General features: G+C 37.5%; 1 long non-coding RNA gene across 1 annotated transcript; it reads right to left on the reverse strand.

Annotated features, from left to right (window-relative positions):
* Positions 1-588: 588 nt before the first annotated feature.
* Positions 589-10,388, reverse strand: LOC125920122 (uncharacterized). The gene is made up of 5 exons (XR_007456948.1): positions 10,187-10,388; positions 9,326-9,421; positions 8,340-8,423; positions 1,929-2,003; positions 589-901 (listed from the first exon to the last, which is right to left on the reverse strand). It is a non-coding gene; the product is annotated as an uncharacterized LOC125920122 (long non-coding RNA).
* Between the last annotated feature and the right edge of the window lie 15,470 nt (positions 10,389-25,858).

Genomic DNA, 25,858 nt, shown 5'->3' on the forward strand with positions numbered 1-25,858 from the left:
TGATGGCCTCTGTCAGTTCTGGAACATTGTGATCTCTTCCATGCTAAGTTACGGGTAAACTGTGATTTACAAAAAGCAAACTGTGAGGCAATAGACCATTAGGAGACATTACCTTAGCAAACTCATTAATCTTTACATACGTTTGGTTTTACATGCTTTTCCTAAAAGATGCGCTGACGATCTGCATATACACGTTTGGTGTAAAGCATGGTGTGTGGAGGAGGGGAGAGCCATGCCCTTGGGGAAGGCTTCCAGGTGTGCCTTGTCCAAAATCACTCAAAGTCGAGTTCAGCCTCAGGAGGGAAGAGTGTTGCGGTTCCGAGAGTGCCTTCCAAGAGCACCGTATAGAAACTGTCAGCGTGGGGGCGCCTGGGTGGCTCAGTCAGTTAAGCGTCGACAGGTCACGATCTCATGGTCCATGAGTTCGAGCCCCGCGTCAGGCTCTGTGCTGACAGCTCAGAGCCTGGAGCCCACTTCAGATTCTGTGTCTCCCTCTCTCTCTGACCCCCTGCCCCCGTTCATGCTCTGTCTCTCTGTCTCAAAAATAAATAAACATTAGAAAAAAAAATTAAAAAAAAATTAAAAAAGAAACTGTCAGCGTGTAGGCCACAAATTTACCACCACAGATATCGATTGAAGTCTTTATTAAAGGCAGTAACAACTTGAAGGCAGGGCAAAAGGAGACACGATGTAAAGGCAACAACCGCATATTAGAGGAGAATAAAAAATGAAGGAGACCTGTGTTCTTTAGGTTCGCTAGAGTCTACTAGGGGGAGAATCCCTTCTACGAGGCCTTTTGTCTTCAAAATTCCAAAGAATAATTAGCCTGAAAATGTCACTCCTCAGGAGCTGCTGTTATGATATTTTATTCTTGAAAGTTCTTTTTCTTATTTGTTCCTTTCTGAAAGATAACATACAGGGGAGAAAAATGTAAATCTGCTTGTTTGAGCGACTCTGCCTGTTGCCAACAAAAGTGATAGTCTTCCAACTTGCTTCAATATGATTTACTGTTCCGGGGTTAGCATCGCCTAATGATAATGCTCATGATCTCCAGAGTAAAACTATCATGGCTTACATCTTGTTTCTAATTCGTTCTTGCTACATAATCTTGGAAATTTTTCTCATCCTCTCTGGGCCTCATGAATATGACAACAGCAATGATAGCACTGTCTCATAGGATTATTGGGGCCATACATGCTTTAATATATGTAATCACTCAACTATTACTAGGAATATTAGGAGCAATCAATAAATATGAGCTATTTGTGAGCAGACTCCCTTTAGTTTGTATGTCTTATGTGATCCCCTCCACCCCTTTATTTACTAAATAATTTTTGTACATCAGTACATAGTTTGATATGCAAATATATTTAAAGTTTTAAAATCACAGAATCATCTTCAGTCCATTTTTTAATGTTTTCAGTTTGATTGAGATCTCCTCTTATAATATGTTGAGTCTGGCATGCTTGAAAGAACACAAGATATTAAAAAGTCTATTTATAGTTATCTTCTGCTTAAGAAAACATGAGAATGAATATCATGCCATACATTTCCGCCTCTTCCTTGCTATTTGTCTGGATAAGATTGGTGCTCAACGTTCCAGAACAATTTCCTTGCTGCCAAGATGGTATTTTCAGCAGAAGTAAAATACCAATTGTCTTCAGAGAAAGACCAGTTACCTTGACAAGCAAAAAATACACGCACGAAGATAACATTATCACCCATGCTCGCTGAATGGATTGTAATTTTTGCATTATTGTTTTCAATTATCCTCCTTAATTTCAAGAGTTAGCGGAGATTTTTTTTTCTGGTAAGTACGCCATAGCGATCTAACTTTGATCTGATATTTATTAATTGTGCACGTGCATCTAGATTTAAACAGCTCTACGTGATGCCAAGATTCCCATTGCAATCCGATACATACATACCTCTGCTTTGCTATATGACTTTGCAATGTGCAGTTTCGTTTTCATATGATATCAGAACCTCTTCCAGACAACGAGCTGAAATTCATAAAATTGGCAAAGGAAAATATATTTTAAGACTATTATCATTTTCAAACAGGGTCGCGAATGCACGAGAAACCTAACATGTCTTCAATACAACTTCTCCATTCATTTTTTATGGCCAGCTGAGGAATGAATTGTAAATTATCATCGGCAAGTAACTGATACTAAAGTATGGACTTTTAGGGGTGCCTGGGTGGCTCAGTTAGGTAAGCAACTGACTTGAGGTCGGCTCACGTCACGGTCTTGCAGTTCCTGAGATCGAGACTTGCGTCTGGCTGTTCGCTTATAGCGTGGAGCCTGCTTGGAATTCTCTGTTTCTGCTCCTCCCCTGCTCAGGCTTGCTCTCTCGCTCTCAAGTAGGTAACTAAACTTTTTGTTTTTAAGTATGAACTTTTACTTTTAACAGATATTTCTGAGTTAATGACTGGTGCTTTGATAATTGTAAGTTTAGACATCGGATTGATGCCATTCTAAGCACTTAGCAAACCTGGACAGTCAGGATACAATGACTAAGCAAACACCTTCGACATGGTACATATCCTGTCAATTACAAAGTACTGTCTATTCTCTCTCTCCATTGCTCTATATAGCTGTTCTCTTCTTTACCGTACAAAAATCTTTTTTTCCTATTCAGATTTTCATATTGAGCTATTATATATATATAATTATTTTATATATATATAAAAATATATATAAAAATATATAATATTATATAATATATAATATATAATATTATATATATAATATATATTATAATATAAATATAATAATATATTTTTTAATATAAATATAAATTATAATCTAATATATAATATATAATAATTATATAATATAAATATATAGAATTATTTTTATATTGAGCTATTATAATATTCCACACGGTCTCTATCTCTGCTTCAAGTATCTGACTCTTGATCTTGGCTCAGGTCATGATTTCACGGTTCTGAAATTGAGTCCCCTGTCCACCCTGACAGCGTGGAACCTGCTTGGGATTTTCTCTCCTCTCCTTCTACCCCTCCCCGCCTTTCTCTCTCTCTCTCCCTCAAAATAAATAAATAAACTTAAAAAAAAATGAGTGAATGGAATGTTCCTAGCTTAAATTCATTTTAGTCTGAATGGCTTATGGTTACTTCTAAGAGATTTTGAAAACTTCACACATATTGTAGAGAAAATCTTTCTGCATGCCTGCTTTACCAAGATTTGATCCCAGTTCAGTTACAAAATCATGAAGATTGTTGGACATAGGATTTTGACTTGGTCCAGCGCAGACTCATATCACCATGACTTTAAGTTCTCTGGACCGTATCACTCCAGCCTGAATCCCAAAAGTATTGCTGGACTCATGGGAATCAATGTAATAAATATTATTGGGTCATTCCATCATCATACCACGTAGAGTATTGAAGTTGAATATTTTTGTTGTACTAATGGTAAAGAAGAAATCATTAGCATCAGCTTTCCATTCCCTCAAACTTCTGTCTTCCATATTTGTTTCCTGAACTGGATTATTCCATATTTTAAACATATTCTCCTGTGAAGGATGCTGCTAATCACTGATTTGATGTTAGTTGAATACAGACCTACAACTTTTCTATCTTGTTTAAAATGAGAAGTCACATGATTAAGCTAAATTTTAACATATCATTGAATAAGCAAACCATGCTTAACTAAATTTTCTGCCAAGCACCTTCTTGTTTGTTTGCAAAGTTTCCCCTCCATTTCTGTCGTATGTTTATTCCTGCCTTGTTCATTTATACTAAAGCCTTAATACCCAGGAAGATCTTCCTTCTGATGGGTAATTCACAGATAAGATTAGCTATTTGACATAAGAAAACGCTTTTGCTGGTTCAACTGCTTCTCTCTTCTCTCTTATTTTTTTTTTTAATTTTTTTTTAACGTTTATTTATTTTTGAGACAGAGAGAGACACAGCATGAACGGGGGAGGGGCAGAGAGAGAGGGAGACACAGAATCGGAAGCAGGCTCCAGGCTCTGAGCCATCAGCCCAGAGCCGGATGCGGGGCTCGAACTCACGGACCGCGAGATCGTGACCTGAGCTGAAGTCGGACGCTTAACCGACCGAGCCACCCAGGCGCCCCTCTTTTCTCTCTTATTAAGGCAAAGTTTGCTAGTAGTAAAACAGAAGAAAAAGCTTGTGATTTCTAGGAGATTTCACCAATTTATTTTATTTCTTTCATTCACAAGTAAGTATTCTATACGTAAATTATATTGGTGTTTTCATGACTTTTCCAGGGCATGGTAATCAAAATTCTATGTGTAATTGATACAAAGCACAGCTTGGTCCTCGCAATAAACTAGTCTTCGGTACTTAGTGATAATTTTAAAATAGGCTGTAACAGTACAGTCTCATACAGGAGTACCCATCAGAATCGTAGGTTATACTTTATTTTGATATTTACTACTAGGTCTACCATATACAAATACAGCTTCTTTATTTCTAGAATATAATGCTTTTTAAAAATTATTTTCTCTTTTACACAAATAATACGTGAATTTATTTATTTTACAAAAAAAAAAAAAGGGTGTATACACTGTAAAAAGTAGCACAGATTCCCTTTCGTAGTCCCTCCAATGCCACTTACTCCAGCAAAGAGAATTGCTGTAAATAGCTTTATATATATATCCTTCTGGTTGTTTTCAAATTATTTTCATGTCTAAATACTCTTTATGTTACCATCTTCCATATTAACAGGTTATTGCTCACTTTTATGGTAACAATTGTTTCCATATTAACAGATGATTATATTTCTGGCTTCTTATGTGAATTTATATATGTGTATGTATTTGTATGTATATACATATAATTCATCCTTATTTTTTTAAAGAAACTTGATAATTTGATACATCAAATGGGTATGATAGTGTTCGCTGTCCATATATTAACCCAAACCTATTGTTATTTAACATCTGTCATTTGAAGAGCCTACTATATTCCATGGATATATACCACAGATACTATCATGCATATAATTTTATTATTAGGTTGTTGTTTCTTATTTTGATATATTTATTTTTTTTACTAGTACTATAATGTTACTTAGACTTTATAGCTTTATAGACTAGTTTGACACCTGACAAGGCTAGATACATGCTTCTCTTGCCAATGTATTTCCGTATGTATTGTGTTAATCTCATACATTTTTGCTTCTATGTATAATTTATAATTAATTTATTTATCATGAAAATATACTTGCATTGGAATCACATAAATCTTAGATGAATTTAGGAGAGTATTATCATCTTCACAGTATTAGTCTTCCTACAAAGGTACATTTACTAATGCTTTTCTTTATGCTTTTTAATGAAGTGGTATAATCTCTTTCATATAAGCCATATACATTTTTAGGTGTATGGATTTATTTAATCAGAAATATTCACTAAGTACCTATAATGTGTTAACATAGTACTCAAAAGCAAAGGATAAAATGTAGAGAAAATACAGACATGAGCTCTGTTCTACTGAAGCTAACAATCTAGTGGGAAAGACAGACGTTCAATAAATAACTACACAGATATACAGGTAAGACTATGAAAGATGCTACAAATGAGTGGTATGTAAGATACTGTAATAAAGTTGGCCTAATTATAAAAGAAAATTTATTATTCTGAGATAATTGGTTACTCTTGGATTACCCCGTCCCCGCCTGCCCCCCTCACCCCAAAAAAACCAACCTGTAGCAGTAAGGGGGCTTAAGATAAAATGGAATAGTTTATGCATATCCTCTGTAATTGGAAGGATCTTCGATAAAGTTACAATTCATATCAATTTTCCCAGAGAAGTCCTGATTCATGTTTGTTGTCCCAGAATAATTATTAACAGCATCTGCTCCCATTCTTAAAATTATCCCTATCTGTATGATGATAACTTTAATCAGGAGTCATTTAGTGAACTGTGGAGCCTAGAGAGTGAGAAAGTATGTGGTACTCGCTGGGGTAGAGATCCATGGATAGAGTAAGAAAGGACTTTATAAACCAGGTTAAGGGTTTTTCAATTATATTGCACTTAAGGTTTTAAGAAGCTAACAGTAAAAATAGGATGAGTTTATAAAACGTACATTTTGAGGAGGTTACTCTGGAAATTAGAAGAAGTCATGAGTGAATGTGATTAGATCGCTTGGGGGCTAGTAATGTAGAAAGAGAGGAGGGAGAGGGAGTGAGGGAGACAGAGGTAGTTTTGGGTGAGATAGGTAGTGATGCCATTGTAGACAAGTGTGTAGTTCACTAAGTTGAGAAAATTAAGTGGCAGTGTCACTAAACATCGAGTGCTGAGAAAGGCCAACAATATTAAAGCATCTGACTTTTTCCTTGACGTTGGTAAGAATCAAGGCTGGGAAGATAGAGCCTGTTTGGAAATATAGTGTGGTAGGCTATTTTATTTATTTATTTATGTCATTAAAAAATTTTTTTTAATGTTTATTTACTTTTGAGACAGAGAGAGACACAGCATGAGCAGGGAAGGGGCAGAGAGAGAGGGAGACACAGAATGTGAAGCAGGCTCCAGGCTCTGAGCTGTCAGCACAGAGCCTGACACGGGGCTCGAACTCACGAACTGTGAGATCATGACCTGAGCCGAAGTCGGACGCTTAAAGGACTGAGCCACCCAGGTGCCCCGTGGTAGGCTATTTTAAAAAAGACACCTCAGAAGAAATGATAGAAAGAGATTTAAATAAGGACCGAGACAGTGGATGTGAACTCTTGCTGGTATACACGGTAACACTACGTTAACGTTGTATCAAGTTTCCTCATTGAAGTGTTCTTTTATTGTGATTTTTGTCAATAGATTTTCTTGTAGTATGGGGGCAAGAAAACACATCATCTGCAGATAATTTTGGTATTTAATTGGTAACATTTACATTATACCTAAATAGGTGTTTCTGCATGATTGGTCTTCTTTTGCCAGGACATCCAGAGAAATGTTGAGCAATAGTAGTTCTATGAGTCATGCTTGTCTTCCCGATTCTATTGCAAATGAGTCTAATTTCTCGTTCTGAAAAATGTTATTTGCTGAAGATCCTTATAAACCAAGTTAAATATAATTCCTTCTACTTGTAGTTATTTCTTTTTCTCCTCAATATGACAAATCTTTTGATAAATGTACAAACCCATCCCTGATTTTAACCAGAATTTGGTCACTGCGTAGTATCCTTTTAGTATAAGTTACTATGTTAGCTCTTGTATGTAGGATTTTCTTTCTATGTTTGTAAAGGGTACTGTCCTAAAATATCTTCCTGAATGTGCTATGCTTCTCTTCCTGATTTGGGTGAAAATTTTCTTTTTTGCTAGTTTACAAGCACTTTGTTTAGAAGTTAGATTAGTTACTAAGATTATTTTCAAGTTCATCCTTAGAAAATTATCAGTCAGGTATCTATTTGGAGGTACATCTTTGATTAATTTATTTACCCATAGAACATAGAATATAGTTCTAGAATGTAGTTATTTTATTCAGTTCCTCTACATTGTCTTGAGTCTTTTTATCACCATGTGTTTTTGCAGCAAATTGTACATTCAGACAAGTTTTTAAATGTTTATTATTAAAAAGTATACATTCTGCTCTATTCTGAAACAATTCACTTTGAGATTACAGTTGCTTTCGATGTAATTATGGGTTTTGAATAAATGTATTTGATAGGCATTTTGAGTTGTTGTTTTCTCTAACTTACATCTAATTTATTTTATTTCCTAATTTGATTAAAATTTTCACATTTCTGGTCTGCTAGCAGTACTGTTGTATAGATTTACTCTTTGAAAAGATACATATATAATATATATATATTTAAAAGCTATATATATATTATAATGTAATGACATTGACTTCAAAAAATGTGTAAGTTCAGCCCAATATCCTGATCATTTTGCTTTATTTTTTGATGAATACCTACACACCATCGTTTCTTTCCTATGTTAAATTCTCTTTCAAATTACTTGACCTGATGCCCTTACAGTTCATTTTTAATTGCCTTGACAGATAAAATTCTATAGCTATTTTCACTTTTTATTACATCTCACAGTTGGTGAATCTAATGTCAATAACAATATGAAGACTATAATTTAAACATTAGCAGAATGATGCTATTATTTCCCATTCTTATTAAAATACCCAGCTATCCACTGACATCTTTGATAAGATCACTTGGGCCTTTGCTATTGATAATTCAATAAATTACTGAATTGATAAAGTACTCTTACATATTAAAATATATAACATAGTAAAATACCTTCAGGAAATTCTTGCCATCAGTTTAAAGGCCTTTAAAAATTATATTCTAGTAATTTCAAACAAATTAATAAAAATGATTCTGAAACATACTTACCCTTAGCTGTCATCACCGCAGCTAATACCAGAAAAATTAAATAAATGAAGACAAATAACATTGCAACAAGGCACCATGTAGTTTCTGTCCAAAGAGAGAGAAGTAAGCTACAATGATGATCAATGGAAACAAGATTCTGTAACCAGAAAGAATTTTGGTCAGGAATATTCAATTCACTTGACTTGGACTGAAATTGAAGTTTATAAGAGCACCGCATTGTGGAAAACTATTTCCCAGCCTGAGAGGGGAACTCCCCAAATTATTTTACAGATTTTGGTACAGCGAGGAATGTATGTATGTATGTATGTATGTATTTATATTTATGTAGGAACGAGTTGTGGACTAACAAGTTGCACTATTAAAGAAGTCTTTTAAAGACTACAGAAGAGTACTTCAGAAATCTTACTAGGGATTTTATTCATCACCCCACCCCAATTTTATTTTTTATATTTATTTATATTTTATATTTTAAATTTATTTTTGCCCCAATGTAAGTCTTGAACTTATGATCCGAGATCAAGACATGAGCTGAGATCAAGAGTCTGGCACTTAACCGAGTGAGAAATCCAGGCCCCTCCCTACCCAAAGTTTTTAAAAAATGAGTTCTTTCCCTTTGTAGTAGAACGAGGTTAAGAATAAAACTCCTACGTTAGCTGTTGGCCTGGACGGAGATATCTCACAAGCTCTATTTTGTTTATAGAAATACTATAAAAGGGACACTGCAAGAAAATCAGGAAGATATATATTCTATGGCTATGGTACATCATTCTAAGCCTTTGTGGTCATCATCGGTTCATTATTGTTTGGTCTTAATGTAACACTTCTGGTCACTAGGACCATTTAAAAGGTGTTGATGTGAGAGATGAATTCTGATTCAGAGGTTTTTCCAGGATGATTTGTTTTATGATTGATTCATTAAAATATTCAAGCAAAAAGGAAAATCTAGAATTTTAAATGGTTTTTTTTTTTTTTGGTTTTGTTTTTACCATTTGTCTTCAAATTCCTGGTTGTTTTTCTCTTCTCAACATTTGAAGGTCTATAAGCTTTGACATCTGAGTAAGTTACACTTTGGTCACAAAACCCTAGAAAATATGCAAGAAAAATGCATAAAGACTGTTTGTATGTAAACATATAGCTGAAAATATGCCAAAAATTATTAACAAAATTTGCCCTGTTTTATGCTTAGGAGAAAGTTTTAAAATTGGCTTAATCATGTAACTGCTTTGTGAGCTATGACAAGTTCTTTTTCCTTTGTTATGTCTTAGTTTCTTTATAAAATAAGGCTAACAGCAGTATTCATTCACAGGTATATTGCAGAGATTAAGTTAGTGTATATAAAGTCAACAGCATAGTGTCTGGAACAATAATCATTTAATAGGTCTTATTGTAGAAGTCGTAATAGTAAGAATACAATGGGCAATAGCATCAGGAGTAACACTGGTTGCAGAAGCTATGGTAGAAATATAAAACTTAATTGAAATGTCTATCTTGCCCCTTCCTATACTTGCGTTTAATCTTAATGAAAAGAGCATGAAAAAAAACTCATCTAATTCTCATTAAGGAGATGAATTCTCTTAGCAGTATATTGTATGTACTCCTTCAGTGCACCAGCCGCCAAGTCAGTAACATTTTTCTACCTCTCACCCCCTAGCAAATATTGACTTACTAAATGATGATTGTCTGAAATTTAAATCATCTCCAATTAGAAAATCTGAAGTTGATTCATATAGAGAAAGATTTTCAACTCTTCATCTGAAAGTCTCTGGCTAGGAACTTTGTTGTTTATAGTATTACTTTCTCATTAAATAAAGGGATTACTTAGCAATAACAGCCGTATCTGATTTTACCTGTATTTATTTCATCAAAGTCCAGTGGCCAAGGATGATCTTCATCAAGACAGGGGCTGGATTGTGCCGATGTCTCTGGTTCCATAGTTTAGGTTAGATTGCATGGGTCAGATGATGAGCAGAGGGTGAGAATGAGACAGAATCCAGAAAACAGATCTCTTAATATTGCATCATCAAACAGGATGTTTACTCAAAGCTTGATATGTAAACTACTTTCTCCACTTAAGAAAATAAAGGCAGTGTAGTCCAGTCCCCATGGATTAAATTTGTTATTCTTCTATGCATAATGAAGTACTTCCTTGTAATTTTATTCTTTTAAATTATTTTATTATTATTTGTATTGTGAAGCACTTCTTTATTCCCAAAGATAACGTTTAAAGTTCTATCAACCATAATAATTTCTTCTCTGCCTTATTTTTCAAAAACAATGGATAAACAATAAAGACTAAAACATTTATGTGAGTAAGTGATATATTGTATTTGAATACAATTGTAACAGACGCTGATTTTTAGAAATACCTTTTTTATAGTTATAAGTATCCATGCTCATTGTAAATAATTGAAAAAGATATTAGAACATATCCTCTAGAAAATGAAAATGAGGGACGCCTGGACTGGCTCAGTGGGTTGAGTGTCTGACTTTGGCCTCAGGTCATGATCTCATGGTTCGTGAGTTTGAGACCAGCCTGGGGCTCTGCACTGAACAGTGTGGAGCCTGCCTGGAGTTTTCCCTCTCCACTCTCTCTGCCCCTCCCCCACTCATGTTTGCTCTCTCTCTCTCTCTCAAAACAAATAAATAAACATTAAAAAAATGCTTAAGAAATTTAAAAAAACAAAATAATACACAACCTTGTTTCCTCAATATAACTACTGTTAACATAATTATTCATAGCTCTCTAATTTTTCAAGTGACCAACGTAGGTTTGTTTAAAAAAGTAAAAGGAATAATTTGACTATCAATAAATTAAATAATTAAATAAATTATAATGTATTTTTACAGTAAAGCTTGTAGTCGTTAAATATAAATGAGAGAATTCTGCACTAACTGATATGGACAATATTCCATAATATAGTAAGTGGGGAAGAGGCACAAAATATTTCATAATATGATTTTATATTATATTTTATAGAAAATAAATGTTATGCATGTGTTTCTAATACAATAATAAGTGCTTAACCTGGTAATTTAAGATTGTAATGTAATAATATTTAAGTGACTAACTTGGTAGATTTTTGGTTTACATATGTGGTTTTCCATTTTTGTGTTACTGTTGAACATGTTTTATTTTGGTCTTTGGAAAAAAAACATAGTGTGCATACGTGAAATTTTATTTTCAGCTAATGTATGTTCTGATATATTCATACCACAGTAACCACAAGGTCCTTGCCCTCATCTATGATAAATAGATCTAAACTTCATAGCTAAAGCATATAATTTGGGAGACCATAGATTGTTCTTGGGTCTTACATTGTTTTGGAAGAGTATAAAGATAATGATCAGTTTCAGACATTGATAATCTGAGTATGCATGCGTTAAGTTCTAGAGTAAATGCTGACAGGATGGAAAAAATAACTTCAGAAATTAGGGAATAAAACATGGATTGAGAAAAATGAGTAAACACAAAATAAGCTAGAAGGGAAGGGGGGAAGCCCAGGAATAAATAGGACAAGTAGAAAGCACAAAATTATGATACTGATAAAAATAAAATATATCATCAATAAATGTGAATGTTCTAGATGCTCCAGTAAAAAGATAAAGATTATCACATGGCTTTAAAAAAACAAAACAAAACACTGGGGGCGCCTGGGTGGCTCAGTAGGTTGAGCTTCGGACTTTGGCTCAGGTCATGATCTCCCTGCTGGAGACTTTAAGCCCCATGCTGACTGTGCTGTCTGTGTTGACGGCTCAGAGCCTGGAGCCTGCTTCAGATTCTGTGTCCCCCTCTGTCTCTGCCCCTCCCCTGCTCACACACTCTCTCCCTCTCAAAAATAAATAAACACTGACAAATAAATAAATAAATAAATAAATAAATAAGTGTTATTTATAAAAGCCCCATTTAATAGATAAAGATGAAACGGTTGAAAATTAAAGATGAAAAAAATGTATGATGCCTGCAATTGAATTAAAGGAATTATAGATCTTAATATCTGATGAAATACACTTTACATGGATTTTGGCAAAGATTGGATAGGACGACAAAGCAGAATCAATAAAAGCAAAAGGAAATAAGTGGGATTACATCAAACCATAAAGATTCTGCACAGCAAAAGAAATAATCCCCAAAATGAAAAAAGAACCTATCGAATGGGAGAAAATATTAACAAAACATATCTTCATTAGGGGTGACTACCCAAAATATATAAGGAACTCATAGAACTCAATAGCAAACAGACCCAAATAATTCAATTAAATAATGGACAAAGGACTTGAATGAACATTTTCCTCCCCCCCAAAATATTCAAATGGACAATAGGCAAGTGAAAAAGTGATCCCCATTATGCATTATTAGGGAAAGGCAAATCAAAACCACAAGATATCACCTCACACCTATAAGAATGGCTATAATCAAAACCATAAGCCATAAGAAATGCTGATGAGAATTAAGAATGTAGAGAAAACAAAGCTCTTCTGCATTGCTGTTGGTAGTGTAAATTGGTAGAGTCACTATGGAAAACAGTATGGAAGCTCTTCAAAAAATTAAAAAGAACTGCCATATCATCCAGCAATTTTTCTTCTGGGTATCTCTCTAACGGGAATGAAATCACTGTACTAAAGAGATATCTTCCCGTTCATTGCAGCCTTATTTACAAAAACTAAGACACAGAACAACAACATCCATCAATAAGTAAAATGTGGCATATATCTGTAATCTAATACTGTTCAGCTACTTGAAAGAAGAAAATCTCACCAACTGAGATAACATGAACGGAACTGGAGGGGTTATGCTGATTGAAATGAGTCAAAGAGTGTAAGGCAAATACTGTGTGATCTCACTTATATGTGAAATCTAACAAACCAACCAACCAACACCACAAAAAGCAGATTCGTGAAAACAGAGATCAGGTTTGCTGTTGCCAAAAGTGAGGTTCTGTGAGTAGGATCATGGGTAAAGTGGTCAAAATATATAAACTTCCAGTTATAAGACAAATTCTGGGGATATAATGCATAGTATTATGACTATAGTTAACAGTGCTGTATTATATATTTGTAAGTTGCTGGAGAGTAGATCTTAAAAGTTCTCATTCTAAGAAAAAAAAATTGTAACTGTGTGAAGTGATTGATGTTGGCTGAACTTACTGTAGTCACTTCATAATATATATACAACAAATTACTATGATTATTATGTTGTAAATCTTAAACTTATATGATGTTATATACAAATTATATCTCATAAACCGAAAAAAAAAAAAAAAGAAAGAAAGAAAGAAAGAAAAAGAAACACACAAGAGAAAGTCTTGGCCTGCTGATCCTTTTGACCAGAGAAGTGCTGAAGCCTGGCTTCAGGGAAACTATTTCAAAAAGGAAATTTTCTGGGGCACGTGGGAGTCCAACTGCGGCTCAGGTCATGATCTCGTGCTTTGCGGGTTCAAGCCCCGGTCGGGCTCTGTGCTGACGGCTCAGAGCCTGGAGCCTGCTTCAGATTCTGTGTCTCCCTCTCTCTCTGCCCCTCCTCTGCTCATTCTCTGTCTCTCAAAAATAAATAAACTTTTTTTTTTTTTAAAGGATGTTTTCTTTTTGGTGATCTGGGGGAAGCTGATTTAGTTTAAGTTCACTCTTATCCTAAGACCATAGTTATAGTTGCCAGATTTAGCAAACAAATGCCCGTTTCAAAACAGTGAAGACCCTTAATTCCCATCGACTAGATTCCTAAATATGATTTCTTACTAAATTCACTAATTTGATCCCCTTCCAAAAGCCACAGTATATTAAAACATCATTTTTCCTGACAACCAACTAAAGGTTCAGAGAATTAGTTAACCTCCATGGCAATAGCAGACAATAAATAGATCAGGTACATGGAATCCAAAGCAGAGCTAGAATTGTGCTTTTAATTGAAAAAATAAGGGCGGCTGGGTGGTTCAGTCGGTTGAGCGTCTGACTTTGGCTCAGGTCATGATCTCACAGTTCAGTGAGTTCGAGCCTCACATCGGGCTCTGTGCTGACAGCTCGGAGCCTGGAGCCTGCTTTGGATTCTGTGTCTCCCTCTCTCTCTGCCCCTAACCCACTCGCATTCTGTCTCTGTCTCTCTCAAAAATAAATAAACATTAAAAAACATTTTTTTAAAGAAAAAAATATTTTTTGATATAATGTTACTTTGACAACTTCAGTATAATGTAAATCATGAGTTTGCCAAAAATCTCAAAGCTATCATTGATGTGACTATTGGTTATTTTTAAAATATGTTTTCACTAAAGGTAGCAGGCTGAGAAGAAACAGACATGAAGCATTTTTCACAAGCTAAGCATAATTCTTTAAAAAAATTTTTTTTTTAAATTTTTTGAGAGACAGAGACAGAGTGTGAGTGGGGCAAGGGCAGAGAGAGAGTGAGACACAGAATCCAAAGCAGGTTTCAGGCTCTGAGCTGTCAGCACAGAGCCCAATGTGGGGCTTGAACCAATGAACCATGAGATCATGACCTGAGGCTTGAACAAATGAACCATGAGATCATGACCTGAGGCTTGAACCAATGAACCATGAGATCATGACCTGAGGAGAAGTCGGTCACTTAACCGATTGAGCCACCTAGACGCCTCCTAAGAATAATTCTTGATCCAGAATTTGTTTAACAAAAACCATGTCTTCTGATTGCAAGGTGTTACCTAGTCAACTCTCCAGCACTAACGTTAGTTTGCATTTTTCAAGAGGCTGAGGTACATTTCTTAATTACAATTTTTGCAATTGTTCTGTATTGTACAAATTACAATATTTTGTAATATACAATGAATTTTGATAACCACTCTGAAGTATGTATCATTTGTAGCTTCTAAAGAAAGAGACTTAAAGATTTTTTTAAATGATAAACTAGATTTAAAAGGATTGGATTTAAATTGAGAATCTAATGTAGATAAACAAATATATCGGAATTGTTAAAATGATCTTTTACAGTTATACTTAGAGTGGAATATTGTCTGTTAATGTCTGACTCATTTGCTTTTATCAGAACCCAACAGAACTTCTGGGGAAGACAGCAGAGTGGGAGGACCCTAAGCTCACATGTAGAGAAGGGGCCACATCAAAGAGGGTGGGAAGGATGGGGACCAGGCGAGAAGCTAAATGAGCTCATGGGCATAGAGAAGGAAGAAAAACAGATCCGCACACTGGGGAGTCTGCGTGGGCAAAACACTCTCTCTAGTGTTTGGCTCTGAAAACCAGAGCTGAATTCCACGAGTTCTTACAACAGACGGGACTTAGAGCCTGGAACTTTAAAAACCAGCAAGTTTTGCTCTGGGAGAGCCCAAAAGGGGACAGGAAAGTGAATCTTCACCCTTAGAGCGTAACAGCCAGCAGAGAAAGAGCATAAAAGCCCGGGGATATGGGAGGGACAGATATGTACAATCACAGAGCATGTCCCAGAGGGAAAGATTTTGCTGGGAGACTTTTCCGGGAACAAAGGAGCTGGTAAGTGCCATTTCCTTCCCCTGCTCCCCAGCGTATACCCACAGCCACCTGCGGGGAACCACCAGGGCGCTGAACCCTCTACCTAACTTGCTTGCACCCAAACCCCCCCCCCAGGCAAAAAAGTTTGCTGTGTGGTTGGTTATGTGAATCCCCTCCCTCAGAAGATCTCAGATCTTGCCAACACCTCCTCTCCCACCAAGTGCTTTGCGAGGCCTTGTCTTGGCACTGAGGGTGGCTGGTTCCCTCCTGCAGAGGATGTGTGCACCTTGTTAAAACTGGGCTTGATCTGCACTGTGTTGCTAACTGCTTTGTTGAGTGACCCCGCCAGCTTGGCATTGAAATTGGAGGCACATTCCTTCTGTCAAAGGAGTAGCACCAACTTGTTAAAAGTGCGTACTGCCCACTACTTTTAAAATTTTGGTTTTTTTTAACGTTTATTTATTTTTGAGACAGAGAGAGACAGTGCATGAACAGGGGAGGGGCAGAGAGAGAGGGAGACACAGAATCTGAAACAGGCTCCAGGCTCTGAGCTGTCAGCACAGAGCCCGACGTGGGCTCAAACTCAGGGACCGCGTGAGATCATGACCTGAGCCGAAGTTGGACGCTTAACCGACCAAGCCACCGAGGTGCCCCTGCCCACTACTTTTAAGAGCAAACAGACGTAGCTGACTTTCCTAGCACACAGAAACAAACACAGAGAGTCAGAGAGAGAGAGAGAGAGACAGAGAGAACTGAAATAAAATGAGACTTGAAAGAGGAGAAACAACAATCAACATCACAGAAATACAAAGGCTTGTAAGAACATATGAAAAACCATATGCCAACAAACTGAGCAACGTAAAAGGAATGGATAACTTCCTAGAAACCTACCAAAACAGAAACAGGAAAAAATAGAGAACTTGAACAGACTTATTGCCAGCAACGAAACTGAGTCAGTAATGAAAAAAAACTGCCAACAAACAAAATTCCAGAAACAAATGACTTTACAGGTAAATCCTAGCAAACATTTAAAGAAGACTTACTACCTATTCTTCTCAAACTTTTCCAAAAAATAGAAGAGGAAAGAAAAGTTCTAAATTCGTTCTATGAAATCAACATCACCCTGATGCCAAAACCAGATGAGGACCCCACAAGAAAAAAAGACTACAGGCCAATATCTCTGATGAGCATAGATGCAAAAATCCGCAACAAAATTTTAGAAAACTGAATCCCACAATACATTTAAAAAATCATTTAGCACGATCAAGTGGGATTTCTTCCTGGGGTGCAAGGTGGTTCAATATTTGCAAATCAACCAATGTGATGCATCACATCAATAACATAAAGTATGAAAACCATGGGATCATTTCAATACATGCAGAAAAAGCATTTGACAAAGAACAGCATCCATTCATGATGTAAATCCCTCAACAAAGTGGGTCTAGAGGAAATATACCTCAATATAATAAAGACCTTTTATGAAAAATGCACAGGGAACATCATACTCAACAAGAAAAAAAGGGGGGCTTTTCCCCTAAGGTCAGGAATGAGACAAGGATGTTTACTCTCACCACTTTTATTCAAGATAGTATTGGAAGTCATAGCCACAGCAATCAGACAACAAAAAGAAATAAAAGGTCTCCAAACTGGTAAGAAAGAAGTAAAACTTTCACTATTTGCAGATGACATACTACACACAGAGAACTCTAGAAGCACGTGGGTAGCCGAGTTGGTTGTGCATCTGATTCTTGATTTCTGCTCAGGTCATGATCCCAGGGTCGTGAGATTGAGCCGTGCATTGGGCTCCATTCTCAGTGTGGAGCCTGCTTGAGATTCTCTCTCTCCCTCTGCCCTTCTCCCCTACTCACATGCACTCTATCTCTTTCTAAAAACAAACAAACAAACAAACAAACAAAAAACACCATAAAAATCCTGAAAGAGGACACTGGTAGTAGTTTCTTTGACATCGGCTGTAGCAACAGCTTTTCAGATATGTCTCTCGACGCAAGGGAAAAAAAGCAGAAATAAACTATTGGGACTACATCTAAGTAAAAATTTCCTGCACAGCAAAAGAAACAACAAACCTAAAACACAGTCTACTGAATGGGAGAAGATATATGCAAATGGCATCTCTGATAAAGGGTTCTTGTCCCAAATATGCAAAGAACTTCTAAACCTCAACACCCAAAACACAAATAATCTGATTAAAAGACAGGCAGAGACATGAACAGACATTTCTCCAAGGAAGACAGATGGGCAACAGAGGCATGAAAAATCCTAAACATCACTCATCATCAGGGAAATGCAGATCAAAACCACAATGAGATATCACCTCACACTTGCCAGAATGGCTAAAATAAAAATAAGTAAATAAACAAAAAAATAACAAATAAAAAAATCCCCCCAAAACAAGAAGAAACAGGTGTTGGTGAGGAAGTGGAGAACAAGGAAGCCTCTTGCACTGTTGGTGGGAATGCAAACTGGTGCAGCCACTCTGGAAAACAGTATGGAGATTCCTTAAAAAATTAAAAATAGAACTGCCCTAGGATCCAGTAATTACACTACTGGGTGTTTACTCAAGGAAGCCAAAAACACTAATATGAGAGGATATAGGCACCCCTATGTTTATAGCAGCACGATCAACAATAACCAAACTATGGAAAGAGCCCAAGTATCCATCATTAGATGAATGGATAACTAACAGGTGACCTTCACATATAATGACTATATATATATATATATATATATATATATATAATGGACTATTCTTTAGCCATAAAAAAGAATGAAAAGAATGAAATATTGCCATTTGCAATATAAAGAGGATGTGGTTTATACATAAAATAGAATATTATTCAGCCATAGGAAAGAGTAAAATCTTGCCATTTGCAGCAACGTGAATGGGTCTAGAGAGTATAACGCTAAGCGAAATAAACCAGTCAGAGGAAGACAAACACCAAAACTAAAAGCAAATAAGAAGACAAATTAAAGGGGACAGCGCCTACAGGCATTCAGAATGGTCCAGCGTTTGACATACCGTAGGAGGTTGTCTGACTATACAGCCTCTAACAAAACTAGGCTGTCCCAAACCCCTGGGAATAGAGTCATTTACCTTTATACCAAGAAGGTTGGGAAAACACAAAATCCACCTGTGGCGTGTGCCAAGGCTGACTTTGAAGATTTTGTGCTGTGGGACCTACAGTTCTTATGGGGTGGTCTAGAATGAAAAAAACATGTCGGGACACCTGGGTGGCTCAGTTGCTTAAGCATCTGACTCTTGGTTTTGGCTCAGGCCATGATCTCATGGTTTGTGGGTTTGAGCCCCATGTTGGGCTCTGTGCTGACAGCCTGAGAGCATAGAGCCTTCTCGGGATTCTCTGTCTCTCCCCCTCTCTCTCTGCCCCTCCCCGCTCACGCTTTCCCTCTCTCTCAAAAACCAAAACCAAGACCAAAAAACAAAGAAACAAACAAACAAACAAACAAAAAACAGCAAAAAGAAACATGTCAGCATGGCCTTGGATGATTCCATATGTGCTGTGCTAAAAGTGTTCATGACAGGATCAAGTGGGCTTTGCTTTTGGAGGAGCAGAAAAATCATTGTGACAGTGTTGAAGGCACAAGCACAGAATCAGTAAGCTAAGTAAAAAGAAAAAAAATTAAAAAATATGTAAGTAAAATAATACAAAACCTCACATATCTATGCATAACCGCAGCACTTACTAATCATTATGGATTCCTGTATGTATGAAAAACTTAAATATTCAAAGATGCGATTACACCAGATCTTAGAAAGGCTAGAGCCTAGAGGCAGCTGGTGGAGTTTGGCAGGATTCCCAGTGGGAAAGCAAGGTTAACAAGATCTTGGAGGTGGGGACATTGGGGCCAATTCAATATACTGTTTTTGTCGCTTCTCCTTGTGAAGGTGTAGTGGGAATTGATGTATTTTATGCTTATACTTCTCCATCCCATCACTGCCAGAAGGATTCCTTTGAGTGGAAGAGACCGCTGTAGAGATGTCCTAGAGGGACAGACTCCCTGGCACCTAGCGTATGCATCAGTGAGTATGGGGGCGAGGTATAAATCAAGATTTATAAGGAATGTCTTTACCCATCAACATCCAAAGCATCCACCACATAGATGATGCTCTTGTGGTGTGAAGTCAGAAGACTGGGCATAAAGAGTCCTGGCTACAGTGTTCTCATACCTCTGCCAGCGTTGGGGGAGTGAAAGGGGTACCGATAAACCCCCAGAAAATTCAAAAATTGGCTCAGCAAAGTTTCTTGGGGCAACGTGGGTTGGTTCACAATACTTAATTTGTCTAGAAGTCAAAGAAACGCTGCCGTCTCTTCATCTCTGCTTCCCCCTCCAATAACAAGGCCCGACATCTTACTGGGTTGGAGAAAGTATTGGGCATTCTACTTGATGGGTTACCCTGCATCTCAACGTGCTTTGAGTGCTTGCCAGAAGCAATCCAGCCAGGTGTAGGATGCTGCCTTCGTGGCCTCATGACCTTAATGTAGAAGAACAACTTTCTACAACCGATGGTTTTGCTGAACGGAACCTTTTAGCAAAAGGAGGAAGCCTCCATCTGAAGGTGTCCTTTGTGAATGTAGAGTGATAGTCTCCCTAGCATAGCTACCCTTTGCATTCCTTTGGAAAAACAGCTATTAATTTGCTTCAAATAAATTTTTCTCATGGAAATTGAACATTTGATTCATGGGGTCTTGTGACTCCTTGGCTTGACAGTCCTATTTTGGGGTGACTCAACACTAGCAGTGTGAGAAGAGCAAAACAAGCCTTCCTTCTCAAATGGAAATGTTATATTCAAGAACACAGATAGCCTGGTTCCAGCAGTGTCTTCTTTTTATTCGTTTCTTTTTTTCTTTTCTTTTCTTTTCTTTTCTTTTCTTTTCTTTTCTTTTCTTTCCTTTTCTTTCCTTTTCTTTTCTTTTCTTTTCTTTCCTTTTCTTTCCTTCTCTTTTCTTTTCTTTCCTTTTCTTTCCTTTCCTTTTCTTTCATTTCCTTTTCTTCTTTTCTTCTTTCCTTTCCTTTCCTTTCCTTTCCTTTTCTTTCCTTTTCTTCTTTTCTTTTCTTTCCTTTTCTTCTTTTCTTTTCTTTTCTTTTCTTTCTTTTCTTCTTTTCTTTTCTTTCCTTCTCTTCTTTTCTTTTCTTTCCTTTTCTTTCCTTTCCTTTTCTTCTTTTCTTCTTTCCTTTCCTTTCCTTTCCTTTCCTTTTCTTTCCTTTTCTTTTCTTTCCTTTTCTTTTCTTTCCTTTTCTTTTCTTTCCTTCTCTTCTTTTCTTTTCTTTCCTTTTCTTCTTTCCTTTCCTTTTCTTTTCTTTTCTTTCTTCTTTTCTTTCTTCTTTTCTTTTCTTTCCTTTTCTTTCCTTTTTTCCTTTCCTTTCCTTTCCTTTCCTTTCCTTTCCTTTCCTTCTCTCTTCTCTTCTCGTCTCTTCTTTTCTTTTTTAATGTTTATTTCAAGAGATAGAAAGGCAGAGCGTGAGTGGGGGAGGGGCAGAGAGAGACAGAGACACAGAATCCAAAGCCGGCTCCAGGCTCCCAGCTGTCATCACAGAGCCCCCCGCGGGGCTTCAAACCACGAACCGGGAGATCATGACCTGAGCCGAAGTCCCACGCTCAACTGACTGAGCCACCCAGGCGCCCCAGTGTTTTCTCTTTAATTGAAAAAGTTACACCTAGCCTTTTGGTGGAAAATTTATCCCCAACTTCACCACCTGAAGACAAGCAATGAACTCAGTGTGTCTCTTGAGTCACACTCAAGAGGGTCCCCAAACACTAGATCTCGCTCACTGATGCCTTAGCTATTTGAAATCTGATACTGACGTGCCTATATTGACATGGTGTGGTCTACACAGAACTGAAAGCTGACATGGTCATTACACTCAATGACATGGTCGTTACACTCAGTTGGCAGAATTCAAAGTCATTCTCTTTGTACTAGCTACTATTCCTCTGGACAAATTTTATTTTGTTTTCTATTGACTCATGGATGGATTGTTGTCAGTGGCCTATATGTATGGTCTAAATTTGTAAACATACCCCTGGGGGACCCTTAAGTCATTCCTCCTTTCGGGCCATAAACTAGAAAGAATCTACAGCCACTGATTTAATTGTCTGGGTCTCTCATGCAGATGCACATATTTTCTGATAAGAATGATCAAAATCAAGCTGTTGATTAAATCTGTGCTGATTGCTGCCATTGCTGCCTCGATCCATCTTCATACTGGAGACAACGTAGGGACATCACAGACCGGTGCAGAGTGTAGGACTCTGTTTCCGAGGCAGGGACAACTCTTGCTATGCCAGACTGGTAACCCGTGGGGCGAAATCGATCCTATTGCTTTCTGTTGGAGGACAAGGCAACACAAAGGGCATTGCCCCACCCACTCCTGGGATATTAACTTACTTCAGGTATCTGACCTCCAGGTGGACTTACCAGTAGTACCTCGTTGCTGTCATCACTTTTCTAGACAACAGTGTTACTGTTGCAGCCTGATTGGCCAACTCTGGCCACACCGTTTAGGGCCTAAAATTTGAAAATAATCTGTGTCAAGGTTTTAGCTTTCCAGACGATTTGTGATTTGACCACGGTGCACACTTGATCGTAAAGTCATTCAGAATGACTACTATTTGAAGTATTTGATGGATCTCTGTGCTATCTACCTTCCACAGGTATCCTGTACCATTAAACGTTGGTACGTCCTCCTCAAACATACACAAAGGAAATGCCTGAGTCTATCTTTCTCACCTCCTCTTGGTCCACATGATAGGCATTTAAGAACAATGCCTGAAATGGTGATGCTTTAATTCCTCTTTATTTTCTGACATTGTTGCTTCTCTTGTGCATCCCATTCAGGCTGTGTTTCATTCAGGACAACCGTGGGTTTATAAGCTCTCAGTACTATTGGCAAAGCAAGTCCTTGGTTTTAAATTATGTTTTTCCTAAAACTGCCATTGTTACTGATTGCTAAAAATGAATCGCTTCTTTCAACATATTAAACAAACCATGGCTAGTTTACTTATTATTTCAGAAATTATTTTTATCACCGTCTAGCTTAGCTTCCTGTTTCTCTAATATGAAAGCCTGAATTCATTTTCTGAAAACTTTCTCATCCGTCACAATTTATTTTCTTTTAGAAAGTTCAAGATAAAAGATAGGGCTTTATATAAATTGAGAGTATGACGGGTTCTTACATGCATTTTCTCGCTTGCTATTTCTGTTTCCAAACTATGTTACCTAAATAGCCCCAAGTGAGAAGAGATTTCCAAGAAATACACATTTGGACCATGACTCTGACATTTACATAGTCGTATGTAGGATTTGCATCATAGATTTCTCTCATCTTCATGTCACATCTCATTCTCGTTATATCAAAGATTTTTCTAGCCTCATGTTATTTCACTTTGGTGTCTCTTCATTCCTCCCTCCAGTCTCTTTCAGAGAAAAATCATGCCATGATTCTGAGGCTAATGTTGTTAGATGTGATGATGCGCGTCTCACTCATAATGATGCTAACGTGAGGGGTGCCTGGGTGGCTCAGTCAGTTAAGCGTCCGGCTTCGGCTCAGGTCATGATCTCACAGTTTGTGAGTTCGAGTCCCGCGTCGGGCTCTGTGCTGATGAGCCTGGAGCCTGTTTAGGATTCTGTGTCTCCCTCTCTCTCTGTCCCTCCCCCACTCGCTCTCTCTCTCTCTGAAAAATAAATAAACATTAAAAAAAACTTTAAAAAAATGATGCTAACATGACAGTTACAGTGGTAGTGATCCCCACATCGAAACTTGTAACTCCCAGTCTTGATTTCCTTCTCTTCCTTGAAGCTCAATCTACTGCTTCTTGGCTAGTTACACAGGTTTTACACAGAATCTTATTTGTCAACAGAAATTTTATTCTTCTTCCCCATAATCTCCCTTAAGATCCCCAAGAGTCATTACAAAAACACCAACTGTGGTTTAGGTGCTAAATATCCAAGAGTCATTACAAAAACATCAGCCGTGGTTTAGGTGCTAAATACCCTGTCAAGTGCTAGCAACACTGTGGTTGGAAATGTTTCGTACGCAGGAGTGGACAGTGAGTAAATGTGTCATCAACGGCTTTAGTGTTTACAGCATATTGACCAGATGCATGGTGCATAAACTAAAAATACCCGCTGGGTTAAACGCTAAAGAGGATCGCGTATGCTTTCTGAAGAAAACAAACACCACATATGCCATATCAGAAGACAGATTGTTTATTTATGTAGTAATTATATGGAAAATGTTTTTTAGCCGCCAATATTCTAGAAAACTACCACAGAGCACTTTATCAGGACTCAGTTTTGCTTCCTCAATGAATACAATACATAGATTCTTTACCTATGCATATCCTAGGCAATACTGCGTAGGCATCAGATAATGATCACATGGGGCTTTACTTTTGAGGGTCAGAGGGATGCCAGGAGTTCACAAGAACCGATGTCAGCCATTAACCAGGACCTGAGTAGCCAAGGAGGCAACTGAAGAATTAAATAATTTGTCTACTATCTCCTCTCACCTTCGGATCTTCTGCCAATGTCTCCAGTGACTGAAACTGGCCAGAAGCCAGGGCAAGGATGCCCGAGTGATGCAGTTGTTAGGGTTCAGCTCCTAGGAACATAGAATGCAGCAAAAAACAAAAACAAAAGCAAATACAGCCCCCGCCCCCCCCCAAAAAAAAAACCCATGGAGAATGGATGTGGGTGTGAGGTTTTGAATAAAAGATATTAGCATCATGTCACTGAAGTAGCTTATGTGACATAGAGTAGCCTATGTTTCCGATCCATTGAGGACACGGGGCATGTCTGCAATACTGGGACCCCCATAAAACTCTTTTGGATGTCTAGCCGTGTCTTCAGTTGCAGGGAAGAGTCAGAACGGGACCACAACGCAGTGGAGGCTAATGGCCCATGTCATAGGAGCCGCAAGTACAGGGCTTCATGGGGGTTTCTTTGGGAACTCCCTGAGACTGCGCTAGAGACGAAGAGAGAAGTCAGATACACCATTTATTCTGTGCTGATTTTCCGGTCGGAGTTTAGTGGAAGCTGTAAGGAGAGAAATTTTAAATTCACATTCTATTCCATAATTTTTTTATTAAATTTTTTTTGAGTTTGTTTATTTTTGAGAGAGAGAGAAAGAGAGAGAAAGAGATAACAAGTGGAGGAGGAGAAGCAGGGAGAGAGGGAGAGAGCAAATCCCAAGCAGGCTCCGCGCTGTCAGGGCAAAGCCCTATGCGGGGCTCGAACTCACGAACCGTGAGATCTTGACCTGAGCTAAGATCAAGAGTCAGACGCTTCACCAACTGACCCACCCAGGCGCCCCTCCGTAATTGTGTTATTGTACAGAAATGAAAATTTGAATTGCTGAAATAGCATGTTCTGGTGACTGACGATAGCTGCAAGATGCAATTAGCTGAGAATTTCTCACATTATTGGAGATGCTAAAGGAGCAGGTAAAGAACAAAACTACATATCAAGTTTAAAGGAAATTGAGAGCAACTTTGATCCTAAATTTACACAGGCAGTATCTGAATTATTTTACTTATTTTGCTTGTATGAACAGGATTTTGGAACCCTGAGTGACACTGGTTAGCACATAAATATAGGCCTTTTTAGCTATAAAAATATTACTAATCTAGGGGTGCCTGGGTGGCTCAGTCAGTTAAGCGTCTGACTTTGGCTCGGGTCATGATCTTTATGTTTGTGAGTTTGAGCCTGCGTCAGGCTCTGTGCTGACAGCTCAGAGCCTGGAGCTTGCTTCAGATTCTGTATCTCCCTCTCTCTCTCTCTGTCCCTCCCCTGCTCATGCTCTGTCTGTCAGTCTCTCTCTCTCTCCAGAATAAATAGACATTAAACAATTTTTAAAAATATTAACAGTCTATAATCTCTTATGATTCTAATCTTCCCACGTTCCTGTCAATTCGAGAATCAACTCCTCTGATGGTTTTATGTCCCCATTTTGTTTATTCCGCTTATTAAAATCAAACTATTTGCTCTAACGTTGTCTATAGTCTTGATAAATGTCAGTATTACATAATCAAGGAA

Source organism: Panthera uncia, chromosome B4 (assembly GCF_023721935.1).
Source record: "Panthera uncia isolate 11264 chromosome B4, Puncia_PCG_1.0, whole genome shotgun sequence".
Classification (NCBI taxonomy): Eukaryota; Metazoa; Chordata; class Mammalia; order Carnivora; family Felidae; genus Panthera; species Panthera uncia.